The 23,286-nt window shown below is 36.6% G+C and overlaps 1 protein-coding gene across 1 annotated transcript in view; it reads left to right on the top strand.

Annotated features, from left to right (window-relative positions):
* Positions 1-23,286, top strand: part of AGBL4 (AGBL carboxypeptidase 4) — a 1,191,358-nt gene that overhangs the window by 344,923 nt on the left and 823,149 nt on the right. The window lies entirely within an intron of this gene.

Here is a 23,286-nt window from a genome sequence, read left to right on the forward strand (position 1 = left end):
TCCTACCATAGTTAATATAGTATTAATGAATCATTACTAGTATGTGTGGATAACTTCAATTTTGTCCCTGAGATAGCATTTTGTTATTATTCTTTCTTTAAAAACAAAAAGTGGGAGACAATATGGTAAAATATAAAAAACAAAGGACTGTAGTTCAAATCTTCTATCACTTCCTAGCTATGTGACCTTGAACAATTTTAAGTTAAACTCACTGAATCTCAGTTTCCTCATCTCTTTAATTAGAATTTTAAAAAAGATCCTACTTTGGAAAAGCTGTGCCCTCTTAAATTTTGCAACCTACACATCTCACTCTTAAGGAACACTTATTCTCAAGGTTGTGCATTGCATGATCAGCACCTAAGAGTTAATGCCTCATTAAATTTTGCAACCTTGGCACCTCACATGCCTCATCCTAGTCTTAGCCCTGCTTCCATGTACAATTTGGATGTGATCCATGGGAGGGGATGAGTGAGAAGTGGGGAGGAAAGTGGTGCTAAAGAAAGATAAAGAAGTATACAGAAGCCATATGAAGAGGGGCCTTGTAAATTATGTTAAGAAGTTTGAACTTTATCCTGAGGATTATGAGAAATCGTTAAAAAATTTTTAACAGAAGAGCAATCTGTGTAGAATTTCATTTCAGAAAGATAATTTGGTTGGTGGATGAGTAGAGAATTAGAAGGAACCAAGACTCAATCAGTGCAAACCAGTTAGAAGTGAATACAATCATTCAGGGGAGAGATAATGATCACCAAGATTGGCATAAAGGCAATGGAATGGAGGGAAGTGGAAATGTTTGAGAGATTTGGGGGAAGTAGAATCAGCAGAACTTGGTAGTGAATTAGATGAAGATGATATGGTAAAAATTATTGAAAATGTCAACCAAGTTTTTGATTTGCACAATTGTGTATATTGTGGTGTCACATCCTGAGACTAGGGAACAATGGAGAAATAAGTTTGAAGAGAAGATTATGATTTCACTTTGCACATGTAGAGTTTGAAGTACCTGCAAGACATCTATGTAGAGCTGTTTAGTAAACAGTTAACTGTAGAGGTCAGGAATTTAAGAGTGAACTAGACTGGAGATACAGAATTGGGAACCATAGTGTTTAAGCCATGAATGGTAACTGCCTAGTAAGGCTGTGCTGGTTGAAAAGAGGGCCTGGGGAGGAGCCTCAGTGAATGCCAGGATTAAGATATTAGGCATAGGATAAAAAACCAGAAAAATTTGAGAATGTTTGCCCAGGAATATAGGAAGAAATCTACATAGCCTTACATAAGAAATATTGGTTAGTCCTAACCTGCAGAAAGCTCACCATTATGCCCCTTACTGAAGTATGATATTTAAACATCCATTCCTCATTACTTAGCTCATGGCCCTCATTATGAAATGTGAAGCCTCACCTGACTCAAATTCATTTTCCTAACCCGTTTCTTCCTGTATTGATTCCTGATCTCTTGTGCCAGGTTTTGTCTTCATCTTTGCACTAATCTTTCACAATTATTTATTTACTTTTTAGAGACAGGGTTTCACTCTGTTGCCCAGGCTGAGGTGCAGTGGCACAATAATGGTTCACTGCATCTTCAAACTTGACTCAAACTCAAGTTTGAGTCCTTGAGTCCTCAAACTCCTGGACTCCAGTGATCCCCCACTTCAACTTCACAGGTAGCTAAGACTACAGGTATGCACCACCATGCCCACCTAATTCTTTTTTTTTTAACTTGATGCTATAATCCTCTACTTCTGGTCCTAACCTTGTCTTTTATGCTTTGCTAAAATTTCCATCAGCCTCCAGGACTACATTTAATTTTCCTACCAGGCTTTCCTTGACCTACCCAGAAGGGAATCAGACAGCTCTTTCACCAAGTACTAGGCCCCTTGGGCAGCATTCCATAATTATTATTGGAGATAAGCACTGGATTACTGCTCTCATAGTCCCATTGGCCAGTGTACTACAAATTTGCCTGACCAAACATACCCCACTGAGCTTACTTGCCTGAAATATTCCCAGTAGGCAAAGTAGATTGACAAATGCTTAGCTTATATAAGTAAGTTGTATTAAATTCTATCTGAGTTACATATAGAGAGTATTAAATATTGAGGAACATCAAAAATTCTAAATATGCTAAAACAAAGAGAGAGAAGATAGCATATATATGAATAATTGTTTAATGAGATCTCCATGAGGGCATCACAAATTCATACAATTTCCTTAGAATTTTCTCTTTAAACTTGTATCTGGGCTGGTGGAAAACACTATGAAAAAGACTAGCTTCTGGATCTGGCCTTTCTCTGTGGGACCCTTATCTGTAGGTAGGTCAAGTTCCAAAGAAAGGTGAAAAGGGTGTTAGGTGCGGAAACTAGTGATTTAAGGAGTAGCCAAGTTTGTCTGTTACATATGGTTGATTCTTTTTGGAGAGGTACAACTCAGTATAGTACACTAACCTGAGCATCAGGACAACTTAATTCTAATTATTGTTTTGACTGTAACTCACTCTTTGAACTTAGTGCGTTTTCTACTTCTTTTAGGGCCTTGGTTTCTCTCTTTATCAAATGAAGAGATTGAAAGATTGGACTAAATTATTCTAAGATCCTTTCTGATAGTTAACCATCCTTGGTTATATCTGCCTTGTAGATCTTGATTATAAAAAGATAATTGAGTCTTGAGAAAGCCAAAATGTCTTTTGAACAGGTTTTTCTGTCATATGAGTATCAATATGGAATCTCCAGAGCTGAAAGAGAATTCACAGAACAGATATTTCCTCTAAAAGGACCTGGCTGAGTGGCTGTTTGGCTTCTTTTGAGATACTTCTAGTAATGAGGAACTCATTCTTTGTAGAATCCGCTCACTCTACAAAGCGTGGTCAGATGCCTAGGATGTTCTTCCTTGTTTTGAATGGAAACCTATCTCTTTGTAGCTTATGACTATTTCTTCTGACTTCTGTCAGATGTACATACCTGATTCAAATCCTGTTTTCACTACTGACTAGTTTTCACTACTGACTAGTTTTCACTACTGACTAGGAATATTACTTAACCTTTTTGAACTTCTATTTCCTCATCTGATAATGGATATTTTAATTTCTATCTCACATGATGCCATGATTAAAATGAGACAATACATAGAGGTTGTCTGTGATAGGCCCTAGGTAGAAAAGACTTCAAAGTGGACTTGGTATTTGACAAGGACTAGAAAGAATGGATTGGACTTTGCAATAGAGAAGTGTGGGATAGTGAGGAGACATGTAGATGGGTTGGCCCTTAGGGGTAGAGGGAAGAGCATGAGCTTTGACTATGGGACAAACAAGACTTGTTCTGGATTTAAATCCTACCTCTGTCGTTTACTAGCTATGTGTGGAAAACATTTCTCACTTTCCCTCTGAGCCTCATTTGCTCATCAATAACATGGGAATCATGGTTCTTGCCTTGTCTATTCATTAAAATCATTATAAGAAAACTAAATAATGACTGCCAAAGTCTTTGAAAATCATAAGATTATATTTTATGACTACTACTATCAGAATATCACTAATGTGAGAGGACGCTAGTATAGATAAAGATTGCTCAACAATATACTGTCTGAAGTCAGGGTAAAATCAGTAAGATCAGTAGTTTGCTTTCAGTGGCTCTAACCTTTGCTCTTACTCACTCTTTTTGACATGAGAAGACTGGTGTCCTATTGCTTTCTCTTCTATTCCTTTTTCTTCCCAAATGTTTCCAGGATAAGCTCTATGGGTATGCCATTGAGGCCAAGGTTTGAGGATCAATATGGGTCCTTTTTTCTTTCATAAGGTTTCATTTTGAAACTTCATCTTTCATTATAAAAGGAGAAGACATTGTTTATTCATTAAAAATTACTTTTTCAGCACATAACCTGTGCTTTATATAAGGTGAGATAGTTTCAGAAATTAGGCAATCAGGAAAAAGATTAATTAGGGGAAAATTAAGAGACTTCTAATTCATTTATTGATTTGTTTGTCATCTATTCAATATTTCATTCATTTAAAAAGGCACCTACTAGGTACCAGACACTGTATTAGGTCACATGTGAGACACTAAGGACACAGTGGTAATTCTTAGATCATCACACATCAGGCCCACACTAATTTTAAATTGTTTTAGTTAATTCTTAGATATACCTACTCGGAATAAAACAGCTTGATGTGGTAGCAAGAGCAAAATAATTGATATAAGACACAATTTTAGATTTATATTCAGTTCTCCTTGAATTCCAGCTATATGAAGTTGGCAAGCTACTTAACTTCCCTTACTCTATTTCTATAGCTATAAAATGAGAGAGACATTATGACATAACATGTATTAAAGCACACTGTTGAACTTCTGGTGCATAATAGATGCTTCACAAATGTTAGTTATGTGTCCTTCTTTCTTCTTTTCTCTCTTCCATTTTGTGCATATCTCTGCTGGTGCTGAAAACAAAATAAGAAGTTGCTGACTGGTGAGATTAAAAGATGTCTCCCCCAAAAGCAGTCTTGCAAATGGTCTGAAACAGCATTTGCAAGAGTATTTGTCGTTCATCATAATTTCTTACACTGTTTCCAGTTTACAAAACACATTTACAAACATCATCTCATTTAATCTTCACAACAGCCATGTGAGATGAGATTTATTACCTCATTCTCTAGATAAAGAAACTGAAACTTATAGGGAGTCAACTTCCAGGGACATATATTCAGTCAGAATTGGCTCTTGGTCTTCTAATATGCAATCCTTTATTTATCTTGCTATCTTACGCTGAATCTTGAGTTTAAAATCTTCTAGCTTCCCATCCAACTTTCCCATTGTTCTGGCCATAGGCCTGTCTTTAATACTGCAGGACACTGATAAAACTCCATTTTTCTTGTCTTTCCTCCAGAGTCCCTGAATCTTGTACAGCCCTGAATGTGGATTCAGAAGCCTGGAGATTATTGGATGTCTAAAGAACAAAACGTGTAACTGACTCTATTGTCTTAATTCAGACCATCATCATTTCTCAATGGGGCTATTGCAATAGCCCTCCTTCCTCACCTGTACTCTTTAATGTTCTTTTTTTTTTTTTGTCTTTGTGTGCCTGGTTTATTTCACTTAAAATAATGACCTCCAGATCCATCCAGGTTTCTACAAATGACAAAATTTCCTTCTTTTTCATGGCTAAATAATATTCCATTGCGTACATACACCACATCTTTTTTATCCATCTGTCCCTTGATAAACTCTTAAGCTGATTCCACATTTTAGCCATTGTGAATAATGCTGCAATAAATGCTGAAGTGCAAATAGCTTCTGGTTACATTTAATGTCTTTGCCTCACCCAGGTGAGGTCTAGAGGCATGCCCTTCCCCTCTACAGTGCTCACCGTGTCTGTGACCATTAATTGTGAGTTTACCCCCCCAACCCCCTAATTCCTGGAGAATATTACTACCATGTGAGCACCATAGTGTTGATCAGTTAGTACCAATTTGACGGCCAGTACATGTGGAGGCTATTCCTCCGATCTTGTGATACCTCACTGTGGATAATGGGCTCAAGATCAATCCAGGAAAATATAAGAAGAGCTAGATAACTGTAATTTCCTATAACTGAGTAATATTCCGTTGTATACATATACCAAATTTTAGTAATCCACTCATGAATTGACGGGCACTCTTTAATGTTCTTGCCTCAAGGCCATTCTTAATCCTGCAAAACTCAAATCCTTCCTATACTTTAAACAAAACAAACCCAAAACACAATAAAACAGCATTCCCTATCTCCTGCAGAACTGAGGTCTGAGCAATGTAGGCTGCATCAAGGCTCCTCATCTTCCATCATATCCTGATAAGCATCCTACCTTTCAGTCATATTTGTCTTGCCTTGAGGAACATTGCAGATGTTGTCCTTTCCTTCTTAGAAACTTCTTCCTCCTTTTCATTCCTCTTGGTGAATTCTTTTTTTTTTTTTTGGTCCTTCAAAGCCTGGGTTGGATTAGATGACCTTCTACTAACTCTTCACAATATTCCTCCCTATGTACTATCATAGTTATTACTACATCATATAGTAATTGCCTCTTTTATATTTATTAATATATGCCTTGAGTGCAGGGTCCTTTCCTTATTCTCTTTTCTATTCCTATTTCTACCTCTGGCACCTGAAAGTTTTTCGTCATTAAGTATAATGATACCCATAGATTGTTTTATTGAGTTTGTTATCTTTTATGCCTATTTTTCTGAGAGTTTTTGTTATGAGTGGGTATTGAATTTTGTCAAATAATTTCTTTGCATCAATAGGTATGGTCATGAGGTCATAGGTTTTTATTCTTTAGCCTGTTAAATATGAAGGATTGTATTAATTGACTTTGAATATTGAAGCATACTTGGAATAAATTCCACTTGGTTATGGTGTATAATTATTTTTACATATTGCTAATTCTCTTTGCTAATATTTTATGAAGTACTTTTGCATCTATATTTATGAGGGATATTAACCTGTAGTTTTCATTTTTGTATTGTCTTTTTTTATTTTGATATCAATTTGAAATACTAGCTTCATAAAGAGAATTGTGAAGTGTTCTATTCTGTTTTCCAGAGGGATTGTGTAGAATTGGTATTATTTTGTCTTTAAACATTTGATAATCTCAAATAATAAAATCATCTGGGCCTGGAAATTTTTTAAGGGAGTTTTCAAATTACAAATTAAATTTCCTTAAGTTATAGGAATATAAAAATTATCTATTTCATATTATATAAGTGTGGTAGTTTGCATATTTAAGGAATTGTTCTATTTTATCTAAGTTTTCAAATTCAAATTGTACAGTTGTTCATAATGTTCTCTGATCCTTTTTATATCTGCATGGTCTATAGTGATATTCACCTATTTCACACCTAATATTGATAATTTGTGTTTTCTCTCTATTTCTTTGTCAGTGTTGGGAGAGGCTTATCAATTTTTTGATGTTTTCAAAGAATCACCTCTTTATTTTGTTGATTTTCTTTGTTATTTTTATTTTTTAATGTTATTGATATAATTAATTCCATACTTCTGCTCATTTTGGCTTATTTTGCTTTTCTTTTTCAAGTTTCATGAGGCTAAAGCTTATGTTATTGATCTGAGATTTTTCTTCACTTCTAATATGCATTTAGTACTATAAATTTCCCTTTCAACATTTCCTTAGCTGTGTCTCATAGATTTTGTTAAGGTCTATTTATTTTATTTTATTTTACTTTATTTTATTTTATTTATTTATTTGTAAATTTTATTTTTTGGAGACAGGATCTTGCTCTGTTGCCCAGGCTAGAGTGCAGTGGTGTGATCATAGCTCACTGCAACCTCTAACTCCTGGGCACAAGTGATCCTCTGCCTCACCCTCCTGAGTAGCTAGGACTACAGGTGCACACCACCATGCCCAGCTAATTTTAAAATTTTTTGTAGAGATTGGGTCTTTCTATGTTGCTCAGGCTGGTCTTGAACTCCTGGCTTCAGTTGATCTTCCCTTCTTGGCGTCCCGAAGTGCTAGGCTTGCTGGCATGAGCCACTGGGTCTGGCCTATTTTCATTTTCATTCAATTAAATGTATCTTAAAAAAAATTCTCTTGATCCTTCCTCTTTGGCCCATAGATTTTTTAGAGATGTGTTTTTTACCTTCCAAGTTTTAAAATTTTTTATTATCTTTTTATTAATGATTTCTAGTTTAATTTCTTTGTTATCGAAAAGCACATTCTCAATTATTTTAAATTTTATGATGTTTGTTTTATAGCCCAGTAGAAGTTCTATCTTCTTACACATTTGTGAGCTTTCGAAATGAATGTTTTTTTCTGTTATTGGGTGGAGTGTTCCATAAATGTCCATTAGATCTGTTGATTGATGACACTGTTGAGTGCTTCTATATCTATGCTGAATTGTTGTATCAATTGTTGAAATATCCAAGAATAGTTGTGAATATGTTTATTTCTCCTTGCAGTTCTAGTATTTTTTATTTCACATATTTTTCAGGTATGTTGTTTGGTGCATGACCATTTAAGATTGTTATGCCTTCCTGGTGGATGGCATATCTTTTTACATATGATAATGATAAATGTTCTTCTCTATCTCTGGTAATTTTCTTTGATCTGAAGTCTACTTTATCTGACATTAATATAGCCATTCTTGCTTTCCTATGATTAATATTTGCATGATATGTCTTTTTTTTTCCATTTTTTTCTTTTCACCATGCCTGTATTGTTACATTTGAAGGGAGTTACTTATAGACACTGTATGGTTATGTCATGTTTTCTAATCTACTCTACCAGTGTCTCTTATTTGATATATTTAAACTTTTTACATTTAATATAATTTGTGACCTGTTAGAACTTGTCTGCCTTTTTATTTTTTGTTCTCTGTTTGTTTTCCTCATTTTCTGTTTAGTTTTTTCTGCCTTCCTGTAGGATATTTGGACATTTAAAAATTATATTTTGATTTATCTATGGTGTTTTTGAGGGTTTTCTTATGTGTAGCTTTCTTAATCGTTGCTCATTATATATACTTAACTTATTGCAGTCTACAGGTGTCATCATTTTATCAGTTTGAGTGAAATATAGAATCTTTTTCTCCTCTTGTCACCTTTTCCCCTTACCTATCTATAATATAATTATCTTAAATATTTCATCTACATACATTTAGAACCGTATCAGGCACTGGTATAATTTTTGCTTTAAGCATCAAACACTTTAGAAGACTAAAGAGGAGAAGGAAAGTGTATTATATTTACTGTTTACTTTTCTCCTCCCTAATGTTCTAAAATCCCTTCTGTTATTTTTTTCTTTCTCTTTAGAGAAAGAATAGGTAATGAATTTTTTAAGAGTAGGTCTGCTGGAGAAACATTTTCTTAGTTTTTCTTCAGCTGAGAATGTCTTAGTTCCCTCTTTCTTCCTGAAGAATATTTTCACTGGATATAGTAGTCTGGGTTGACAGTGTCTTCTTTCCAAAACAAAATGTGCCATTTTCTTCTGGCCTCCATGGTTTCTTATGAGAAAAATGCTGTCATTCAAATTGTTTTTCCTCTATAGGTAAGGGAGTGTTTCTCTGTCACTGTTTTCAAGATGTTTTTCTTTGTTATTGGGTTTCAGAGTTTTACTATGATATAGCTTCCTGTTAATTTCTTTGAGTTTATCATACTTGGTTTTTGTTCAGTTCTTTGAACCTGTAGGTTTATGTCTTTTGCCAAATTTAAGTAGTTCTCAGCCATTATTTCTTTGAGTATTCTTTCAGCCCTGCCTTCTTTTTTCTCTCCTTCTTGGACTCTGATGACAAAAGTATTAAGTCTTTTGTTATAGTTCCATATGTCCCTGAGGCTGTGCTCACTTTTTTCCCCTAGTGTATTTTCTCTTTGTTTTTAAGATTGAATAATGTCTATTTTTTATGTCTTACAGTTCACTGATTTTTTTTCCTCTATCTCTTGTATTCTAATATTAATTTCATCAATTGAGTTTTATATTTCCACCATTGCCTTTTTGTTTTACTTTATTTTTAATTTTTATTTCAGGATATTATGAGGGGACAAACATTTTGGTTACATTTTATGACTTTGTCTCACCCAAGCAAGGACTAGAGGCATGGATTGGTAGAATCAACATCATTAAAATGTCCATACTACCTAAAGTGATCTACAGAGTTAATGCCTTTTTAAATCTAAAATTTTTGTTTGATTCTTCTATATATCTTTTATTTCCCTTCTGAGCCTTTTTTAATATTTTTATTGTGTTAAAGTATATCTGACATACAATTTTCCATCTTAACCATTTTTAAGTATGTAGTTCAGTAGTATTAAATATGTCCATAATATTGTACAACCATCACTACTATGCATCTTCATAACTCTTTTCATCTAGTAAAATTTAAACTCTATACCCATTAAATAAGAACTCCCCGTCTCTTCTCCCCTTAGCTCCTGGCAGCTATCATTCTACTTCTGTTCCTATAATTTTGACTATTCTAAGTGTATAAGTAGAATCATATGGTGTTTGTTTTTTGGTGACTGGCTTATTACACTTAACATAATGTCCTCAAGGTTCATCCTTGAGGAATATGTTGTAGCATATGTCATAATTTCCTTCTTTTCAAGGCTGAATAATATTCCATTGTATGGCTACATCACATTTTGATTATTCATTCATCTCTTGATGGACATTTGAGTTGCTTCATGTTTTAGCTATTGTGAATTATGCTGCTATAAACACGAGTGTACAAATGTCTCTTCAAGACTGTGCTTTCAGTTATTTTGGGCATACACCCAGAAGTGGAATTGCTAGATAGTATTGTAATTCTGTTTCTAAATTTTGAGGAACCACTATACTGTTTTGTACCACAGTTGTAACCATTTTACATTCTTTTCTGAGGCTTTTAATTTTCCTACTGAGATACTCTATTTTTTATTTGCTTCAACTTGTTTATAATTGCTTATTAAAGCTTTTTTTCTGATGGCTGCTTTAAAATAATTGTCATATAGTTCTAAATATCTGTCATCTCTGTGTTGGGATCCATTGATTGTATTTTTTAATTTAATTTGCGATCTTCCTGGTTCTTGGTATGACAAGTGGTTTTCTAGTGAAACTTAGATATTTTGAGTATGAGTTTATGAAACTCTACATCATATTTAAATAATCTCCTTTGTCTGACTTCCCCAGACAGTACTCTGGAAGAAGGAGGATGTTTCCACCTTCTTACTGCTAAGTGGAAGTATAATTCCAGGTATAATCTCCACTTGACCTCTGTGCTGCAGAAGGGAGCCCTTGTTACTTCTGGGCAGGCTTCTGGGCTATAGTGAAAGTCATGATTTTCCACAAGACTACTCTGACACTACAACAGCAAGAAGTGGGAGGGGCTTCTTATTTCTGCCAAGTGAATAGAAGTGCAGGTATCCCATATTGCCTCTGCTCTGGGGGAGGGGAAGATTCATTACTACTCATCAGGAATTAAAGTCTGAGACTTATACTTAGCCATCTCTGACACCACTCTGGTGGTGGGATTGGAGGACATTGTTGTAGACTGGAGAAGGTGGAAGTCTAGGCAACTCACTTGGCCTTTGTTGGTGTGGGTGGGATGGGGCCACAATTTTGTTATGTGGTGTTTGGCTATGGTAGAATATTTATTTTCTAAAAGTTTTCTGTCTTGCTGGACTGTCTCTTTCCTGGTCCTCTGTGTAGAAAGAACAGACTTCTTGTGGGTTTTGTTTATCTTTAACTATTGGAATTTCAGGATTTTTGACTTCTCCAGTGCCCATTCTTTCACCTAGGAGGCAAAAAACAAACAAACAAACATGGAGCTCACTGACATGTCAATCTCTGTGTCCCCAGATCCCTAGTTTAGTCTGCTGCTTCTCTCCACCTTTAAGAGTCTTATTATGCTTGTTCAATATATAATGTCCAGGAATTTTAGTTATATTTTGTGGGAGAATTAGGGAAACATACACATACCTCATCATCCTGGATGTAGAAGTTCAGAGTTTTTTAAGGCCCCTGATTGTTTCAGGAAGAGAAAGTTCAAAAGTACAAAAACTATTTGAAAGATTCTGAATGGAGACAGTGCAAATAGGGCTGTGGAGGTGCTCATGGGGATAAGAATAATTTAAACACAAGATAGCTATTGGATTTTTTCTCTTTTTTTGTATTTATATAGATTTAGAGGATACATGCGCAGATTTGTTAAAAGGATATAGTGTGTAGTAGTGAAGTCTGGGATTTCTGTGTAGCCTTCACCCCATTAGTGTACATAGTGCCCATTGGGTAATTTCTTATTCCACACCTCCCTGCCACACTTGCCTGCTTCTGAGTTTCCAATATTGTCTCACTCTCTATGCTCATGTGTATTCATTTTTAGCTCCCACTTATAAGGGAGAATATGCAATAGTTGACTTTCTGTTTTTGAGTTATTTCACTCAAGTTAATGGCCTCCATTTCCATCCATGTCACTGCAAAAGACATGATTTCATTTTTTATGGCTGAGTAGTATTCCATGGTATATATACCATGTTTTTCTATCCAGTCATCCATCGATGGACACTTAGATTGATTACATATCTTTGCTATTGTGAATAGTGCTGCTAAACATATAATGACAAAGTTATCAATTCAACACGAAGATATAACAATCTTAAATATATATGTAGCCAACACCAGAGCACCAAGATTTGTAAAAGAAATACTAGGCCTAAGAAAAGATATTGAGAATAATACAATAATTATGGGGGAATTCAACACCCCACTGACAGCACTAGACAGATCATCGAGATAGAAAATCTACAAAGAAACACTGGACTAAATTATCTGTAGAGGGAAGCGTCAAGATGGAAGACAAGAAACACCACCAGCCAGAGTGTCTCTGTAAGAAGGAAGGAAATTTTAGATGAAAAAGAAAAAAACAAACAGTCAGACAAACATAGAGCAGATGAGGGTCAGAAGGAAGGGTGCCTGAACCTACAAGAGACTCCACGGGAAGAGGTTGCAGAGCAGAACTGGAAGGAGAAAGGCACCAGAAGGAATTAAGCCCTGAGAGGCTTGGAGACCAGTGAGAAGGGTAGGTAGGAGGAGTTAGAATTCCCCTCCCTTGCATCTTGGATGCTGGTGGGCTCCCAAGCTGCTGGAGAGACCTGCCAACACCATCCCAGAGACTGCTGCCACTAGTGAGTGGAGAGCTTCTTGTGGTTGGGGCACCAGGCTCCCAGCTCCCTGGGGGTACCTCCTGCCCCACTGACCCCAGCCAGTGGGCAGGGACCATATTGCTTCTCTACCCACCGGGCACCTTTGTCCTCCCTGGGACGGGGCCTCACCTCCTCAGAATCCATCTTGCTAGTCACCACACAGACATTTCCGAACTCCAGCCCAGACTACAGGAGCCACAGGAGGCCAATGGGTCCCAGGAGATCTGTGTGACTCCGCAGCCCGGTCATTCTGGGCAGACTGCCTTCCGGAGAGAGGGTCAGAGATGACCAGTGTGCAGTCCGTCCTCTACCTAGTCCCTTATTCTCTCCTTCCTTTCTCCCACTTGCCTGCCAAGAGAGGCAATTTAGCCACCACATGGAGGCATCAACAGGGAACAAGGCTGGGACCTCTCCTTTTGGGGCCCTGCAGTGGACTGAGAGGTGCTAGGTATCCGAGGTATCTGAACTGAGCTGCTTACCCTCTGGCCCTTCCTGGTGCTGCTTGCCTGGTGACTCCAGCAGAGTGGGTCAAACCCCAAGGCAGAGGGACATTGATCCAGCTTGGACATCCCATGGGTGACTTGGGACCAGCATTCTTCTCCCTAGCATAGTCAGGGATTGATCTCCAGGGCCAGAGGACAGGACTGCAGTCCAGATCCCGTATACCCAGGTCTCGATCTCATTGCCCAGGGACACAGAGGGGTATTTGTGAATTAGTCTACTGAGGTGTGGGTGCCTGCATGGGGAGATCAGAGTGGGTCCTAGCTACAGCACGCTTGCTGGGCACCCCTCTTCCCATGGAGGGCCGCACTCCCAGCTTAGGCCAGGATCCTGGGCAGCGAAGCTCCCTGGCCTGCATCACAGTTGCGGGGGAGCTTGGCTGGCTTGAGCACGTCCGGGAGGAATCGCGGAATGGGGAAAGTTGGAAAGGAGTGAGGCCTCCTTCAAACTGCCAGACTACAGATCTCTTGAATATCAGGGCCTAAGAAAATGCAACTGAAAAGCACCAAATGTGCTACGTAAAAGGACTTTATATAGTTTGCATAGAGTCCACCCAACCGAGAACTCCTAGTGGAAAGGAACATATCTCAATTATTTTTCATTTTCTGCACTTGTCTTAGGGCCTTGTTGAATTTTGGTTGAATGAATGAATGAATAAATGAAGTCTGAATGAGCCATAATACTATTCAATATTAGAATTGAAAGCAGTGTTAAGAAATCATCTAGTCCAATACCTTAACTTTAAAGATGAGGAAACTCAGAACAAAAGACACAGTATATGGCTTAATGTCATACAAAAAATAAAATGTGTTTAAACACACTTCATTGCAAGAAAACTTTCCCTTCTCAGGCCATAGTTAGACTTCACAGTAATCCTGCATTGCACAACTCCAGAAGACACTGTTCATCTCACAGTTGTGTAGCTGTACTGAGTGGCTCCGTTCATGAGATACATATTATTGTCCCTATTTTATGGATGAGAAAACAGGCAAAGGGGAAGTGACTTATCCAAGATAAAGACAAATTATATGTAGCAGAACAAGTATTGGACCCCTGCTATCTGACAGTTCAGTACGTTTTTTCTTATAGTACTCCAGGCCAAAATATTTCATTTAATCCTTCATTCCTAACCCCATAACATACTCTAAATGACTTGTAGAGACCCAAGCTTGCACACCATTCACAGTTCTATTTCTAGATCTTCCCATCTTGATTTTCAACCCTTTTAAACTACAACCTTGGCTCACCTTCATCATAAGTTTTCTTTTACTTTTGGCTGCTTTCCCAATTTAACCCCGGGCCCTATCACCTCCTACCTTAGTTTCCTTCCACCCCAGCACATCCCTTTGCTGTCATGATTGGCTGTTGGACATGGTATCATTTTTCTTAAAACTTAGTAGTGGGATTTTTCTTGCATATTCTCTGATTTTTTTCTCTGACTTTCATTTTGAACTCTTCTTTGAGAATCATCTTGCCATCTAGCACAATTTCCTTCTCTGTACACTATCTCTAGGTGATTAGTCTTTGCCAGTCACAGGGGTGTGCGTGCCAACACCTATACACACAGGTGAATCTGCTCCACTGATATATTTTAATTACAGATTTAGTTAGAAGTAATTAAGTCTTTCTGTAACGGGGATGGGAACCTAGTTTTAAAAATTCATGCCGTTTCAGACATCCCATGTGTGGTTTGTGCCACCCTAGTTTGCAGAGTAAGAAGGAGCCCCTAGTGTAGTTAGATTAATTAATAGAAAGAGAATAAACTTAATGGAGCCAGAAAAGTGCAAAAATGGTGCTTTCCCCTCTATATGTCATGCAGATAGAATGACCATCCTGGGACTGCGGCAGGGGATAGCAATTGCATTTTAATTACAGGGCTGATGGTTTCAGCACTGCACCAGATGGAAGGGCCTTTTTAGAGAGAGGCCCACTCATTGCCTCTGTCGATTTTCCCTCTGATGCTGCTTAACAAAACCCAACAGGAGACAAAAGTGATGAGGTTGCATTCTGATCCATTGGATTTTATTCCCTATTCTGTTGTGTGACTTGTGAGTTCAGTCAGATCTTGATTCCTGTGTAAAAGATGCTCCTTCAGGCCCTTCAACAAGTGAAGGAGAAAGGATAAGACTGGAGAAAAGGAAAGAGTCTTCTTTCTCTTTCTTTATCATCCTTTTGGTTACTTTATAGCCTGCAAAGCACTTTTACTTCCATTACATCACTTAATGATTATAACAATTCTCTAAGTGAGGTATTATTATCCTCATTTTAGCAAAAGGGAAATTAAGATTAGGACAATTAAACTTTTATAAGTTTAACATTGTTAATCAGTGAATTATTGATGTTAAGGTAAAAGAGTTATTTGTTCTCTAGCAATCCAAAACTGTAGAGTTATGGATTTGGAAGCCCTATATCACATCATCTTATTTGGTGAAAAAGGAAACTAAGTGGTGTAATGGACGGTAGTGTGGGATAGTTAAAAGAGCATGGGCTTTGGGACTACTTCTGCATATGAGGCTTTGGAATTTAGGGGCAAGTTCACTGTCCAAGCTTCACTTTCCTCATCTATAAAATGCAAAATGCAAGGTTGGCCTAGATAAACCAGAGATTCCTCTAGTCTTGAATCCTCTGCTGCCCTCACCACAGATTTCTCTACACTTAGGCTAGAAGTATTTCTTCTGTACCTCCTCTGGATAGTAGTGGCTCATTTTAGGGGAACCAAAATTCTATAAAATTATTCTAAAGAAGGGTGACTGGAAAGGAGGAAAGGATGAGTCTCTTGTGTTATCCTGGGTAGAGCTGGAGCCCATTCTACTAAGTGAAGTATCATAGGAATGGAAAAACAAGCACCACATGTACTCACCATCAAATTGCTATTAACTGATTAAGATGTATGTGCACATATAGTAGTAACACTTATGGGGTGTCAGGCAGGTGGTAGGGGGAGGAAGGGATGGGTATATTCACACCTAATGGGTATGGTGCGCACATCTAGGGGATGGACATGCTTGAAGCTCTGACTTGGATGGGGCAAAGTCAATATATGTAACCTGAACATTTGTACCCCCGTAACATGCTGAAATAAAAAAAAAAAATCATCAGAAAACAAAAAAGATATCTTAATCTTTTAATGATCATTGAAGAAGCTCAATAAAATGATTGTAACAAGGAAAATAAATTAGTGAAGGCCAAACCCTTGAGGAATTTTAAGAATGTTATCACACAGGAAAACAACCAGAACATTGGGAAACCACTATTTACCAAGAAATTGAAATGATTGAGACAAAGAAACCTAGGGTTGATGTGAAAATTCCATTCTCAGGCACAAAATGCTACTCCACCAAGTGCCTTGTCAAGCCCAGGAACATAGTTCTGAAGCAAAGAAATGAGTAATCATTGGGAATCATCTCAAGTCTCTTTTGCTTTCATCTGTATAATTTGATTTAGCAGTCCTTGTCCCTCAAGATCTCTTCCTTCACCCTTTTCTCCTTCAAAGAAGGATCATTTGTTATCATCTTACTATAATTTGGTGGTTTGAGGGGGACAAGCAGCAAACATTCACAGCTGTCAGGGTCTTGATTTATAGGAAAATTATTTGTTCTAATTACACAGAATGATTCATAGCTTATGCAAATGTGTGATTTCTTACAAGACTGCCTGTTTATTTGTGGCTGTATTCCCTTTAGTTTGTAGTTAAGTGCTTCCTAGAAATGGTAGTATTATCTAGATTAGGCTGCTGAATTCCTTCCATCCTTCTTTCTACAGCCTAGAATAATAATGTTAAGCATTTATTTATTTGACAAAAATTATCAAGCAATCTCTATGCATAAGGCCCTGGGGATATAGAAATGACGGTCACATTTTTTGATACAGAGGACATAGGGGTAGGGCAGAATCTGTAGCCCTTTAACATTTTTTATCTCATGTGAACCTCACAAGAGCTTTATAAAGTAGGTAAGGCAGCTCTTATTCTGACAGTTTTACAAATGAGGCAACAAGCTATAAGAGGGAAAATGACCTGCCCAAAGTCATTTAGTATATAAATTATAGGAATCTAGTGAGAATGATCCATAATTCTTGGCACCTAGAATAAGCTTACATGTCTGTGTATGTAAGAGTGTGTCAGTGTGAGTGTGTGTGTGTGTGTGTGTGTGTGTGTTTGTAGGGATGGAGTAAGGAGTACAATAAGAGCTGGGGGATTATTGTTTTCCTATGTGAAAGGATGGAAAGGGATCATATTTTCTCAAAATAGTTTTACAATGTATTTACCTGACCCAGAGCCTGACATTCTACTTTATTATTATAGTTTGGTTTAAGGTATTGAAGACTGATATTAAAATGCCAGTGTTCTTTGTGAAGGAGGCACATGTTGATCTGTTACTTGTTATTCATTCATTCATTTGTTCATTCAACAAGCCTTATTCAAAACCTTTCCAGCACCTGGTGTTGAGCTAGCTATGAGGAGAGGGGTAGAGGCTGGTAGTTGTTGGGGGAGGTTGTGATACAAGCATCATTTAGTCATGGTCTCTCTCATCATGGATCCCACTGACTGTCTTCAATATTCCCATTTACTGACATTCTTGACCTTTTATGTTTAACCTACTGAGAATTGCCACATAAGCAAATGATTTTCTTTTTCCTATTCTTAGATTGGATATAGGCTCTAAGCCCTCCTTCCTTTTCCCCTGTGCTGATGCTTGCCTATGTTATCTCACTAGACATTGAGTTCTTTGAAATCAGAGACATGTTGTATTCCATCTCTATGTCCTCAGAGAGTCATATGTGGTAAGTTCTCAACAAATGTCTGATCTGGAAAAAAAAGAATGCCCTAATGCAATGTTAAAGTCACCTTTACCTCTTTCTCTTAAAAGTTCCTCCATTCTGGCCCTGGCTTAGTTCCCCTTTGTTCTGTAGAGTCAGAGAAGGTGTACTAAAGCTAGAATCTCTTCTTCAGTCTAAAAATATAGCCAAATCTTCCTTCATTATTTGTAGTCCTTGTCAAAGATTCCTAGCCTCATCCTGTAACTTCCTCATAGCTAAAGAAGAAATATATAGATTATGTGAACATAGCATAACCTTGGGTAAGCCACTCTGTAAAACAGTAATAATCTCTATTTCTTGGGTGATAATTATAATCAAATGAGAGTATATATTGCCAACCATCATTTCAAAATTCATCCCAGTTTTCAGCTCTTCTAGGAAGTTTAAACTGACCCTTATCTTCTATGATTAGTTGCCCTCTAAGGTTTTCAGAGTTCCATGGCTTACCTCTGTTATATATTTATGACATATTCTCTGATTTTTTTCTTTTTCCTCTATTATGCGGTGAATTTTTGGACTATCTTTTAATCTTCTTTGTATTCCTTCATATTCATCCAATATGTGTTTATTGCAGACCTATTATGTGTACGCACTGTGCCAGATGCTAGGAGTAAGACCAACAGAGCGTCTGCCTTTAGTAAGTTATAGTATTTAGCTTAGATTTAGCATAGAATAGTATGAATGAATGAAAAATAAATATAAAAATAAATGAAACTACTTGGTAACGGTATTATTCAGATATATTATTTATACTTAGTACACTCAATTGAAATGAGGATTTGATTCAATGTCAACTCTAATCTTCCCAGAATCTTCTGTGCCAGTGGTCTTTAAATTAATATGTGGCCTTCCCCTTGCTTGTGATTTGCTTATTGTCTGAGAATCAGGTTAGACAGAATCCCTTTGCTAGCTTAATTACTCTCCATCTCCTTAATATCTTTCTTTACTGATAACTTTTGACTTGTGTGTAAGAGAAAGCCTCAGAAAGTAGCAAATGAGAAGAAAAACATCTTTTTTATCTTAAAAAGAACTAATTTTCTTTGAAGATCCATGAGTAATAAAAGAAACCTTCATGGACACTAAGCTCTTGGGCCCCTAAATTTTATTTGAAAGAAAGTGAGCAGCGCTTTACATTTTTCAATTCAAAGTAAAAAGTAAGTTGGTCATGTAGTTTATCCTGTAAACCTGAAATTTTTGAATGAAGGGGTACTATTGATAATTCTGCTAAGATAATTTACATAAACTAGGACTGTCCCTGGCAAACCAGGATGCATATGTTCTCCCTAGTAATAGGGAGGCAGCATAGTGTCAAGCATGGTCTGGGGTCAGGCCAACTTGGGGTGAAATCCTGACTCTGAAACTTGGTATAACCTTGGGCAAGTAAGTAACTACATCTGTTTCTTTACATATAAAAGGAAACTACTCAGCCTATCTCCTATGTATATTGTATTAATTGAGATAACACATGTAAAGGTCCTGACACGTAGAAGTTCAAAAAATATTAGTATTCTTTTTTTTTAATTTCTTCAGTAGCAACTGTGCCATTAGCTCACTGTGTAATCTTAGATAACTTTCCTCATTTTCTTATCAGTCAAATAACAATATTGGAATAGGTGATCTCTCTATTCTTCAATCATTTTTCCTAGATTTCTCAGAATACCCCCATTTCAAATGATCTTATTTCTATTAACCTCAAAATGTCTTAGATATCTTCATATTTATATATGTCCCAGATGTCCTTGACATGAAAAACAGGCTCAAAATTATCAAGCAGACTGTCTATTACACTCTCAAGTTCAGAAATTATAATTATCACATTATGAGGTCTTTCCTAGTGCTCAGTCACATTCTGTGTTCCTCTTTCAGAGCCAATATAGGCAAGACCCATAACTCCCAAATTTCTAACCCTGTAACATCATAAAAATTGGGATATTCCAAAGTGACAGAAAATGGTCTTTAATGCTTTGGCTGCTGATCTATTCCTCTGTGAGGATTCTCTTCTCCATATTAAATAATCCAGATTCTTTAAGCTGATCCTTCTAAGGATGTACTGATAATTATCTAGTCACCAGTGGTTTCTTTTGCCATACTCTGGTCAATTGGTCTCCATTTTGTTTGAATGCAGTCAACCAGGTTCCTCACTCTCTTACCAATCTGTCACCAAGTCTTATTCTGCCTACTTAATATATGTTAAAAATGTTCTTTCTTCCCTATTCTCTCTGCTCTACAGGTCTATGGTTCTGTTTTGTCAAATCCACAGTGATTAGACATTTTTTACATGTTATCTACTAAGCAGTGAAGATACAAAGATGAAAAAGAAGTAGTCTCCGTTTCCAAAGAGCTAATGTCATTTAATGGTAAATCCTGAAATAGCCTTAACATTCTTCTAGGCCAACTGCCTGATTATATAGACAAGGAAGCTGAGACTTACTTAGAAAGGGAAAGTGACTAAAAAAAATTCACACAGCTAATAAGTGGCAGAGCTAGGACCCAGATTTTTTGACCCTTGCTCAAGAATCATTTCTTCTCTACAACAGTTAATTTAAAAATAACCAGCTCCTTTATTGTATTCTTCTTTGGCATCATCATCATTATCATCATAATTATATGTAAAATTTTGTATAATACCTTAGAGTTTACAGATCTGTGCCAGTAATCTAATTTAAGCCCTGTAATTTTCCTACAAGATTGTTATAAATCATGTTAACTCTGAATCTCAGAGAGGTTAGGTAACTTGTCATGGTGTAAGCTCTGAGACTTATACTCCAAATTCATGATCCGCCCCCCCTTACCATGGTTCCTTTTATTGGCACAAATAGGTGTTATACTGCAACTGACATGTGCTGGGGAATAGAGATGTTTAAGCCATGGATCCTACTTTTGGAGAGTAAAATTTAGACAGATCATAGACTGAAATTAATAGTCATGTTTAGTTTTGTGTAAGTGCTGCCTGGAATTGTTTTTGTTTCTGAGCCTTTAATTTTTAAAACTTCAACAATAAAAGATTTTTTTAAAAGTTGCTTATTTTTGATAAACCAACAAATGGAATTTTTACCAAAATTAAACTAAAGGAAACATGAAAGGTGAAATAAGCTAGAGTTAATATTGGACTATACTATATATTTAGCACAGGTCCACAATGGTTGAAGCCATTGTGGTCCAGATAGGAAAGTGATTTGTTGTTCAAGGCCTAATAAGAAAAGAAGGTTAAAATTAAATTCAAGAAACCACTTATAATACAATAACTGACTCTAGTGACTTGAGATTTCAAGCCAGTACTCTAGGGATCGTTGTAATAAATCAAAACTAAAATATGTTTTGATAAACAGAGGTTCTCGAAGAGCCTCTGGAACCTCTCTAAATGAGTGACCAGAGAGCCTTGCAGCTGTTTAGTCACACAATGACCAGTTGTCTAAAATCCTGATCAAATGCAGGTTTGAAGTCAGAAAAGAAGCCCTGGTAAGGCTCTGTTGAAATTCTATTTTTTTGAGAGAATCCCTCTCCAAGATGAAGGGCATATCCTCAAGCCTGAGTTTCATCAGCCACTCAGCACTGCCTGGTGCTCAATTAGTAGATTTCCAAATTAAAGTATTGGAAGATATGGGTGTGAACAGAAAGGATGGGCTGCTTATTTAAAAGGAAAGCAGAACTTCAATATTTTTATCTTTGCTTTAATAGAATGATGTGTGTTGAGTGATTTGAGTGTCAACTTGTAGGCTCTGTTGGCAATTTGAAAATTAGTAGTAAACATGTCAAAGTTCTTATCCTAATTATCTGGGGATGATGCTGTAAAGAAAAGGAAACAAGGTAAGGGGTAAAGAAAAACTGGTTAAGTGGGGGAAAAGAAACTTTTAGAAGGAATGTTTCAGGAAGGATGTGAGCGGAGAGTATAGTCAGTACAAAGACCTAGGGAGATATAAGTTTGATCTGTTCAAAAACAGTGAGGCCAGTGTGATTGGACACAGAAATAAAAGGTAAAGTAGTAGGAGATGGGTTATAAGAGACTGGAAGATAAGAATATAAGAGACAGGCCAGATAATATGAAGCCTCCTAGGCCACAGCAAGGAATGTAGATTTTTCTCAGAGCATAATGGCAAGACATGATCTGATTTATAATGCACTATAAATGGGGCAAGAGTAGCATAGGGAGGCCAATTTGGAGACTGTTTCAGCATTCTGTGAGAGAAAGTATAGTGATTTGGACTAGAAGAGAAGCAACGGAGATAGTAAGAAGTTGTTTCACGTGGAATATATGTTTGGAGTTGAGTTTAAGAGAGTCAACCCTCAGGGGATGGTATAATTAAGATTGTAACAATTGTCACCAGCCCAAATAATAGTAACTAATTTGTATAGTGCTACATTTTTTACAAAGCACTTTTTTAAAATGTCAGCTAATTTTAACCATTAGGCAGATATTTTTACCCCAGTTTTACTTTAATAGATGAGGTAATCCAAAATCAGAGACATTATATGACTTCCTCAAGGTCACACAAATAGTAAGTAGAGGAGTCTGATTGCAATACTTATTCTGCCTATCTCTGAATTCTTTGCTGTCCTCTCTGTACTTTCTGTACTTCATGACATAAGGTAGTAGATACATGCATATTAATACATACATACAAAGAGAAAGAATAGTGGTTAAACAGAAAAGCTTTGATATCAGGCTACTTGTGTTTGTAACCATCTTTTAGCTAGGTGATCTAGGAAAAGTTATTTAACCTCTCTTTTAAAATGGAATAGTAATATTATGTACTATAGAAGGTTTGCCATGCTAGAAAATACCTTAGTTCAGAGTCTAGCACAGAGAAACAACTCAATAAATTTAGTGAATATGATTATACATGTTTTACATAGCAAGACAGTAAATTTATACTTATTAAGATATACCATACTATTTTTGCAAGTTACTGTGGCTTTGTAACATTAGATATATAGAAAAAGTACACTAGTCTCCATTGTATAGCTGAGCACCTTATGAGACTTAGACTTTCTTAATGACAAGGACCATATTACACTCAGTCTTGTTACCCATACATTCAGAAAATATTGTACACATTGCCTTATTAAGTAATTAATGAATTGAATTCATTTGAAGAGGCAATGTAGGCAGTTAATTGTGTAGCATTATTTGAAGGACTCAAGAAAACTCCACAATCCCAACTGAAATCATCCCTTAATATTAAACTTCTATCATGAAATAACAGAATCTCAAGGTTGGAAAGGATACTGGAAATCACTGAGTAAATTCATAAAGCCCTTCCGACCAAAGGGATAGAGTCGTCCTTGTATTGCCCAGCTCTGTCTGCTTATCTTCAATTGTA

The sequence above is a fragment of the Lemur catta genome, chromosome 3, assembly GCF_020740605.2.
Source record: "Lemur catta isolate mLemCat1 chromosome 3, mLemCat1.pri, whole genome shotgun sequence".
NCBI classification, from domain to species: domain Eukaryota; kingdom Metazoa; phylum Chordata; class Mammalia; order Primates; family Lemuridae; genus Lemur; species Lemur catta.